Source organism: Octopus bimaculoides, chromosome 10 (genome assembly GCF_046866305.1).
Source record: "Octopus bimaculoides isolate indiv1 chromosome 10, ASM4686630v1, whole genome shotgun sequence".
Taxonomy (NCBI): Eukaryota; Metazoa; Mollusca; class Cephalopoda; order Octopoda; family Octopodidae; genus Octopus; species Octopus bimaculoides.
This window is the reverse complement of record NC_142937.1, coordinates 95,699,299-95,709,318: the sequence shown is the minus strand read 5'-3', so window position 1 is coordinate 95,709,318 and position 10,020 is coordinate 95,699,299. Positions and strand designations below refer to the sequence as shown.

General features: G+C 35.8%; 1 pseudogene across 1 annotated transcript; it reads left to right on the top strand.

The window, feature by feature from the left end:
• Positions 1–1,908: 1,908 nt before the first annotated feature.
• On the top strand, positions 1,909–7,368 carry LOC149133964 (uncharacterized; annotated as a pseudogene). Its single transcript, XR_016243509.1, has one exon. The product of XR_016243509.1 is annotated as an uncharacterized LOC149133964 (transcript).
• The last annotated feature ends 2,652 nt before the right edge of the window (positions 7,369–10,020 follow it).

The window sequence follows — 10,020 nt, the reverse complement described above, 5'->3', positions numbered from 1 at the left end:
TTGGTGAAAAGGTGAAAATGTGAAAAGGTGAAAAAGTGAAAATGAGTATTTTGTATAAATAAAAAAGTAATATTCTAACATTTAATACCTCAAAGAAAATCTTCATTTTAAAATGTAAACTAAAAATGTGGTTAAGAAGTTTGCTTAGCAATAATAAGGTTTTAGGTTTGATCCCCACCCTATAGTACTTCGGGCAAGTATCTTCTGTTGTAGTTTTGGGTTGACCAATGCCATGTGAGTGGAATTTGTGCAAAAACCCATCATCATCATCATCATCATCATCATTTAACATCCGTTTTCTATGCTGGCATAGGTTGGGAGGTTTGCCAGGAGCTGGCCACCTAGAGAGCTGCCCAGGCGCCATTCGTCTGTTGTGCCGTGGTTTCTACGGCTGGATGTCCTTCCTAATGCCAACCATTTTACAGAGTGTTTTTATACAGCATCAGTATGGATGTTTTTTACATGGCACCAGCACTCCCAAGCCCACAAAATTAGGAATGCTATATGTGTGTATATATATATATATATATATATATATGTATTTTTATATATATATATATATATATATATATATATATATATGTGTATATATATGTATAAACGTGTATATATATGTATGTATGTATTTATATAATGATTCAGTTTTGGGGATTAATAGATATGCAGGTATTCTATTTCAGATAATACAAAAAAAAAAAAAGACTTAATGAGTATATCTGAAAGTGCTACTTAGTTTATCAACCATGAAAGGATGAAAGGTAAAGTCGACCCTAGCAGCATTTGAACTCAGAACATAAAATTGGAGGAAATGCCACTAAGCATTTTGTCTGGCATGATACCGATTAAGCGCCAGCTTGCTACCTTTCTGCAAGTCATAATATTAATAGTTTTTCTATAACTTCTATGAAGATTCTTTTTTTATTTTGTTTATAACAGTGATAGAATCAGTTTTTCATTTGCCAGGAATGTATTAGTTCTCAGTAATGGAATTTTGTGGAATGTACGAAGGAGAAAGAGTTATTTTTTAAATTGTGATAGAATCTTGGTTTTCATTTCTCAAGTTATGTAATCTTGAATGTAACCACACAATCTGATAAGTACAAACTATTAAAAGTTGCATCTAGCTCAAATAATACATTGCATTTGCCTTCTTTCTCTGAGAGAATACAATTTATGAAAATCCCCCCCCCCCCCAAAAAAAATCATGCTGGAAGTAATGAGCTGGAATTCTTTTAAAACTGCTGAAGATTGAGTTTCATGGCAAAGCATTAAAAAGGATAAATGTTGACATTTTTAAAAGCTATATAAATATTTTTAAAGGCAGCAGAAATTAAATAGTTTTGAGAATTTCTGGTATTTTTGGTTTTGTCTTTTTCTTGCAAGATAACCCTTCTAACGATCTGAATTGTCACATTTGAAATCTCATTATTCATCCATTTACAAATATTATGAATGCTTCCCATTTTCCTACTTATAACAATATTACTTCATCTCTATTCAAAAAGTATAGAATTATAGTAGAAATATTTCTGGTATGAGTCAAGTTTCTTTAGTATCATTTATCTTCCAAAAACGCTTTTGCCTAATTTAAATTTAATAAAAGGGCATCCGTCAATAGAGTTTACATCCTGACATCTTCCCTTCAAATCAAAGCTTTGCATTGCTCACTTGATTTGGTTTCTATCTGAGGGCATGCTTCATGTATTACTGCTTAAAAACCTTTACGTTTTGATTCAATATCGTTCTTTTTATTTAACATTAACAAGGTTTTATTTCCTTAACGTAATTACCAACTGGAGTCTATGGTGGTGACAACATTCATATTTTTTTTTCCTTTTTGTCTCTGTGACGTGAAAGAATAATTTATAGTTAAATTAGCAACAATTGTATTCAAGGGACATAACCTTTCAAAATAGCGGTTTATGTTTGCTTCCCCTTCGCTCTTTTCTTGATACTTTTTCGCTGTTAGGTTATTTATCATCACCACACGTTGATGGGGATTAAATAGTGAAAGTAGAAAAATCTGACAAGGAGCGTTGCTGCTGGTTTGAGTGTCTGTCTGTCTGCCTACCTATCTCTCTATCCATCTATTTATCTGTCTGTCTATCTATCTATCACTCGTTCACCTTCGCTTGTTTCCGTAGAATTTAAACAAATGAAGTTCAGTTTAAACTTTATAAATAAATATATTTTTGCATTATTCATTATTGTTTTTAAAAACAAATCACATACACCCATCAGCCCCACCACCGCGCGTAATTCAAAGTTGTTTACTTTGATTTCAAAGAACACGTGTGAAAAAATTAGTTGAAGGTTTTTCACTTTCGGATTTTTGCTATGACTTCTGCATATATCAGTGTAAATGGAATTAATCTCCGCGATATTGCCATCGCCACCGCTACAACAGCAGAGAGTATTAATTGGCTTAAGAGACATGGGCTTTTAAATACCCCCCAAAATATGCTCTTCGTGTGGAGCTAGCATGATGGAAGTAGCCAAAAACAAATTTGTCGGATGGCGTGATATGGTCATGTGGAAGGCCTTGTAGAAAAATGGTTTCGATTAGAAAAGGAACATTTCTAGAAAATAGTAAATTGAAGTGTGAACGAATTATAGATATATCATATTATTGAGCAAAGGGAATATCCCAAGAATGTCGTATAGCGAATGTAGCCACGTTGCACAAGACATTAAGCTCGGAAGGCCAAACCGAATTGTGGAGATAGATGAAAGTGCATTTATAAGAAGAAAATACAATGTTGGCCATTGAGTTAAAACGCAGTGGGTGCTTGGTGCTTTGGAAAGGGATACAAGAAGATGTTTTTTGGTGGCAGTGGAAGACCGGTCTGCAGACACTCTTTTAGAAATTATACAAGAGCGTACATTGCCTGGTACGACTATAATTTCTCACCTCTGGCGTTCATATAATACGCTCAATCAGCTAGGATATAGACATTTCACTGTAAATCATTCCATAAATTTTGTTGATCCGATAACCTTTGCCACAACTAGCCACATAGAATGCTTATGGAAGCATGTAAAGAATTGCAACAAAAGAGTAAATGGAACAGCCCGAAGTTTACTTCAGTCGCATCTCATTGAATTCATGTGGCGTTATGAATTCAAGGACGAAATCTTCGGAAAGTTATTGGAACAAATTCGACACCTACATCCATGCGTTTGAAACATTACAGAGTATAAGTATCTACGGAGAATAAGTATCACATTTATTTTTAAACTTAACTTCAACTTCATTTGTTTTTTATTTTGATAAATTCTCTCTGTTGAAAATTATATTTTTATATTTTAGATAATTTGCAATTTCAGAAAATATATTTTTATATTAAATTTGCGTTTTCTAATTTGATAAATTCTACGAACACAAACGAAGGCGGACGAGTGATAGATAGATAGATAGATATAGAGAGAGAGATAGGCAGACAAACAGATAGATAGATAGACAGATATATATATATATGTATATATATATATATATATAGAGAGAGAGAGAGAGAGAGGCAGACAGATAGCTCTGGCCAGTCAGTAGCCAAAGAATCAACTCAAACCAGCAGTAACGTTCCTTGTCAGATTTTTCTACTTTCACTTCTGACCATGAGAGTGCTGTTTTTTTTTTTTTTAATTCTAATAGCTACTGACCCCACAGTTTTGAAAGAAGTTGCTCTTCTAAATGGCTATTTTTTTTTTTTTTACCCGAAATATTAATACTTTTATTGGAATATAACACCTATGTATATAATACATATATAATCTTTTCTGCTCTAAGCACAAAGCCTGAAATTTTGGGGGAGGGGGCCAGTCGATTAGATTGACGCCAGTATGCAACTGGTACTTAATTTATCGACCCCGAAAGGATGAAAGGGAAAGTTAACCTCGGCGGAATTTGAACTCAGAACGTAAAGACAGACAAAATACTGCTAAGAATTTTGCCTGGCGTGCTAACGATTCTGCCAGCTCGCTGCCTTATAATACAAAACCACATTAAAAATACAAATCCAAAACTGGGAGAAAAAAACTTGAAAAGGAGGAAGAAAAAAAAGAAAAATATAGAAAAGCAGAAAAAGAAAAAAACAAAGGGAATAAAAGGCTAAATCTGTTTCTCAGAACTTGTTTTTTACATTTCAATCCTGTTCAAAACATTTCACTTATCCTCCTGCATCTTTCCTTCAATGACATAGTTAAATGGTACATACAATTTTTCTTTTAATGCTTTATTAATTTTTCAAGTTAAAAAAAAAATCTCTGTCAATCTTGCATGGCCTTTCTTTACTAGAAGATTCCAAGAAATTTTCTATTTCTAGAAAACCATCAAGATGTTAAAGAAACATATTTACAGTCACACATCTACTCATGTACACATCAATTGATACAGACACAAGTGTACACAATTTATATTTAAAATTTTCACAAAGTGGTAAACTTTCTCACCATCTAAACTTGTTTTCCTATATTATGAAATGACATTCTTTTTTAAAATAGTTTCCAGAATCCTGTTTTTGGATTATATTTTGATTTTGTTTGGGCGTATTTTCGTTGATAAAGATTCTAAATTGGGATAGGTTTGTTGTTACAAATTTTATCTCATAATTTATATATATATAAACTAGATGTAGTTGATTAAGAACCATTTTAAATTGCACTTACCCACAAAACTTCAAAACATTTTTAGTTTGTAAAACAATACAAAATGAAATAAAAGTAGTTATCAAAAATGAAGAAAATCTGAATTGATAAAACTGATCATTTGGAACTTTTTCTCTTGCAACATATAAATAATGCAAGGAGTGTGTGTTCTAGATATTCTTTCAGAGCAAGTCTTTTTACATCTATTACACTATTTTTCTTTTGTTTCTTGGCTCCAGTGAGGTGTCTTGGAACATTCAGGATATGAATGTTCTGAGGCCTCCCCCCCCCCGTTTGCGAGCGCGCATTTTTTTTTCTTCATATTTGTTCGCAGTAAGTTGTTTTACACCTATTAGAATATTTTATTTCTTTATTTCCCCACCCGGTCAAATGCTTTAGTGAAACAAAAGCAGTGTATTTCAACAGAAATCATCATCATCATCATCATCATCGTTTAACGTCCGCTTTCCATGCTAGCGTGGGTTGGACGATTTGACTGAGGACTGGTGAAACCTGATGGCAACACCAGGCTCCAATCTAATTTGGCAGAGTTTCTACAGCTGGATGCCCTTCCTAACACCAACCACTCAGAGAGTGTAGTGGGTGCTTTTACGTGTCACCCGCACGAAAACGGCCACGCTCGAAATGGTGTCTTTTATGTGCCACCCGCACAAGAGCCAGTCCAGGGGCACTGGCAACGATCTCGCTCGAAAACCCTACAAGGCCAGTCAGGCGGTACTGACAATGGTCACGCTCAAGATGGTACATCTTATGTGCCACCCGCACAAGAGCCAGTCCAGGGGCCCTGGCAACGATCTCACTTGGCTTGCCGGGTCTTCTCACGCACAGCACATTTCCAAAGGTCTCGGTCAGTAGTCATCGCCTCGGTGAGGCCCAATGTTCGAAGGTCTTGCCTCACCACCTCAGCCCAGGTCTTCCTGGGCCTACCTCTTCCACGGGTTCCCTCAACTGTTAGGGAGTGGCACTTTTTCACGCAGCTATCCTCATTCATTCTCACCACATGTCCAAACCAGCGCAATCGTCTCTCTTGCACACCACTACTGATGCTTCTTATGTTCAGCTTTTCTCTCAAGATACTTACACTCTGACGGGTATGCACATTGACATTACACATCCAGCGGAGCATACTGGCTTCATTCCTTGCGAGCTTACGCATGTCCTCAGCAGTCACAGCCCATGTTTCACTGCCATGTAGCATGGCTGTTCGTACACATGCGTTATACAGTCTGCCTTTTACTCTGAGTGAGAGTCCCTTTGTCGCCAGCAGAGGTAAGAGCTCTCTAAACTTGGCCCAGGTTATTCTTATTCTAGCAGCTACACTTTCAGCGCACCCACCCCCACTACTAACTTGGTCACCCAGATAGCGGAAGCTATCGACTACCTCTAGTTTTTCTCACTGGAATGAGATAGAAGCTGTTTCCTGTTTGTTTACAGTGTTTATTGCACCGGAACATCTGCCACATACAAAAACTAACTTCGTAGTTAATCTGCCTTTGATATTGCTGCACCTCTTATGTGTCCATAGCTTGCACCGGGTACATCTTATAGAGTTACTACCTACTCCTTTTCTGCATACTGAGCAGGGCCATCTACCTGAAGGGGTTTGTGTTTTATCTACCTTCCTACTTATTTGGATTTTGGTTTTTGCTAGGTTGACTCTAAGGCCCTTCGATTCTAGTCCTTGCTTCCACACTTGAAACTTCTCCTCTAGTTCTGATAGTGACTCCGCAATTAGTGCAAGGTCTTCAGCATAGAGGAGCTCCCAGGGGCAGCCTGTCTTGAATTCCTCTGTGATCGCCTGGAGGACTATGATAAATAGGAGGGGGCTGAGGACAAAATAACTAAAGCTATTGAAAAAAAAAAAACCCCTATAAATAAATGAATAATGAACCCATATAAGCCATTACTGTAAATTTCTGTAATTAACCGAATGTATGAGAACAGAAGTACTGAGATAAGATATCTAAGAAGTTTCAGACGATTAGTAATTGTCTGATGAGTAAGAAGAATTGCAGTTATGTCTTTTTTTTTTTCTAGATAACTTCGAAGTTAAATTATGAAATTAAAATCATTCTTTTTAATATTTTAAGAATTTTCAACCACACCTTTCTTGATAAGATCATCAATTAAGCTGCATCTCTAGAAATTATAAAAGTATTTAGGGAACTGTTTACCAATTCCATTTTAATAGGTTCTGTCTTATACTAGCAAACAAGTATACATGCTAATTGTGAATTTGAGTCTTTACAAGTGTAATGCTGTCTTTTGGTACAAAACACTTGACTTGCTCCACTAAGAAGATGATCCCCACAATTTCTGTTTATAGCAGTTTAAATGTTCTATAAGTTCTAAGCTAATCACTTTGAATGCTGAACAATAAACAATTAAAATAGAACATTCTTCAGACTATTTTTATAAAGACTTTCTTGCTGAATTTAAATTGCAGATTACTAGTAAATTTAATTTTTGAAATAATTTTATATCTGACCTTGGAGAATATTTGATGTAAATAAATTATTATTTTTTTTTATATAATCGAATAGTTTTCTCCTTTCTCTGCTTAGTTTTCCAGTTTATAAAAAGTAGTTATATAGATCTTGAATGTAATATAAATAATGATGAAAAGAAAAAAAAACTCATAAAGATGTAATATGTTACATGAATTAGTAAAACAAACAAATAGTAAAATGGTAAAAAACATGGAGCTCAAAGGCCGAATGACTCTAAATGCTCTACAATAGTGCAGAGGTATTGTTTGATGCAATAATTTAGATTTGCATCGTGATATGCAGTCACTGAGTGGCTTCAGCTTTGCTGGAAGAGATCCAATCATTATTTTATGTTTGCTTAAAGTTGGTAGAGTTGTTAGCATGCTGAGCAAAATTCTTAGTGGCACTTTGTCTGTCTTGATGTTCTGAGTTCAATTGCTGTTGAGGTCGACTTGGCCTTTCATTATTTAAGGGTTGAGAACTGAGATCAATGTTATCAACTTGTCCCTCCAGCCTAGAAACTGCTGGCATTGTGCTGAAATTTGAAACCCTTATTTTATGTTTGCCTTCCATAGGTTGGACAATCCAACAGGATCCAAAACATCAGAGGATCATGCTTTGCTCCAGTATCTCTGGTTTAACATGGCTTCTACAGCTGGATGCCCTTCCTAATGCCAACCATTTTACAGAGTGGACTGGATGCTTTCTGCATGGCACCTGTACTTTGAAACTTCCAAGACTGAAGGACCCCAACAACTGAGAGTAAGAGTAGGAAAGCGGGTGGTGGGGTTAGGTAAGGCCTCGAGAAGTTAAAGCATGATGGGAGAAACAAGTTTATTGTTGTGTGAGAGAAAGACTAACAGGAACAGAGACAGGCGAAGGGAGGAGTAGAAAGGAAAGAGAAAGAGTAGTGTTAGGAGTTAATGAGACAAAAATTGGTGACCAGTGGGGCTGGTTGAGTGGGGGAAGATTCAGAGCTCCTCTGCATTATATGGGGTGGATTGGGGTGGTGCCAGAAAGAAAGATAAAGATGACGATTAAAAACCAGAGCATGACCTCAAGATATTATCCTCTTGCATTTCATATTGGTCAAATTGGTAGACCACCCACCTTACTCTCCTGACTTGGCCCCCTCCAACTATCCCCTCTTTCTACAACTGAACAAACAGTTCAAAGGAATGAAATTTCACTCTGATTTAGAAGTGATTGCTGCTACAGAGGTTTGGTTGGAAGCCTGACTTTTCAAGTTCTTTTGACAGGACTTTGAAAAACTGAAGGACCACTGCAATAAGTATGTGAATCTGAGAAGGGATTATGTTGAATAAAATTGTAATTAACTGATCCTCCTGTATTTTCTTTTACCCAACACCAGGAACTTTTCAGCACTCCCTCGTAAAGGTACAAAACTATTTCTTTGATATTTTCCAGAAATTGAGTCTTTACGCTGCTGAAAGAGATACGGTTGTCCTGTTCCTTTTGAAAGCTGATCCATTTATTGTCATCATTATCAGCTTTATCTTCTTGATCATCAGTTATGTTATGGAGTTGTTAGTATGTAGCCTCAATTCAGCGCTAATTGAACAGATCTGTTGCACACAAATACTTAATCAAATTACTTGCTTTGACTCACAGGTCTACCGTTCCACATATTCCATATCTTTCACTAGCAAAACATCATAGTTCACACTCTGACGTGTAGTGGTTAATCATATGGAGACTAGTGTTGTAGTCTGGACAACTTCTACTCTACACTGCAATTTATTATGTACACCTGTAGATTCTGGTTATGGCCACCACTGCAGAAAATGGTGGTCATGTTTGCTTACATTCACTATTGATGGTGCGTATGTTTTAGCAGTGCTTGTGACCAAGAGAGTAGCTAATATTTTTTTGTAAATGTGGTTTAAGTTTGAGTTCAACAGGGAAGCTAGTGGAATCTTTTACATTGCTGCTTGTTCCGCTAAAATTAGCAGCTAAATTTCCTTCAGTGTTCATCCAACTACATTGAAAATGTGTTGGATTTGTCACTGAGACTTATTATGGATGTTTCATGGTATCTAGAGTAGCAAAAGATATTCTGAAATGAAACCCCGTCAGTGTTTCGTCCCTCACACGTCCAACATTTTACTGGGTCTGAGTCGGTCACTTCCAACATTTCCTTCTTGTCAAAAGTAAAAAACTTTCTTTTGTTTTATGAGCTTTCCTTTCTGATTTGACTTGCTCCTAGTAAACTTAACTAAAGAAGAATTCTTCTCATGCAAAAAAAACAATGTTTAAAAATTACTCAGGGTGGAACTCACAAACCAAATACTAAAAATAAACATGTTTCATAGAAAAGATCAAAGAACTATTTCTTTGATTTGTATAAATCTGAAAAACGGAAGTTTAAAAAGTGTAGAAGTGTCAGGAGACTAAGGTCTGAGTAAAGAGTAAGAATGTGATGGTAGAACAGCTGCAACAAGTAGGCTGGTGATCATAAAAGAAAAGGGCAACACGCCAAGACAAGGGCTGTGGGGATGGCACAATAGTTTGAGATTTATCCTGAACACAGTAAGTAATGAAGCAAGCACCATTCTTTAGATAATTTTTGGAATGTTGAGTGTGGTTACAAGAACACTACTTAACGTATTGAAACCTAACTTTCCTTTGAGATAACAAACTAATGTATGTCTTTTTAGTATCAGATTCTATAAATGATAATAGTTAAGCTGATTTGAATTATAAATTTCAGTTTATATTCCCCTCATCTCTCTTGTATGAATTTAGAAAGCAGAGTTGAAATTAAAGATAGAATATAAAAATTCAATGAATGAGATTCAAGTAATTTATAGTTTCTTTTTATTTGATCTCATTAAAAAAATTTCTAAGT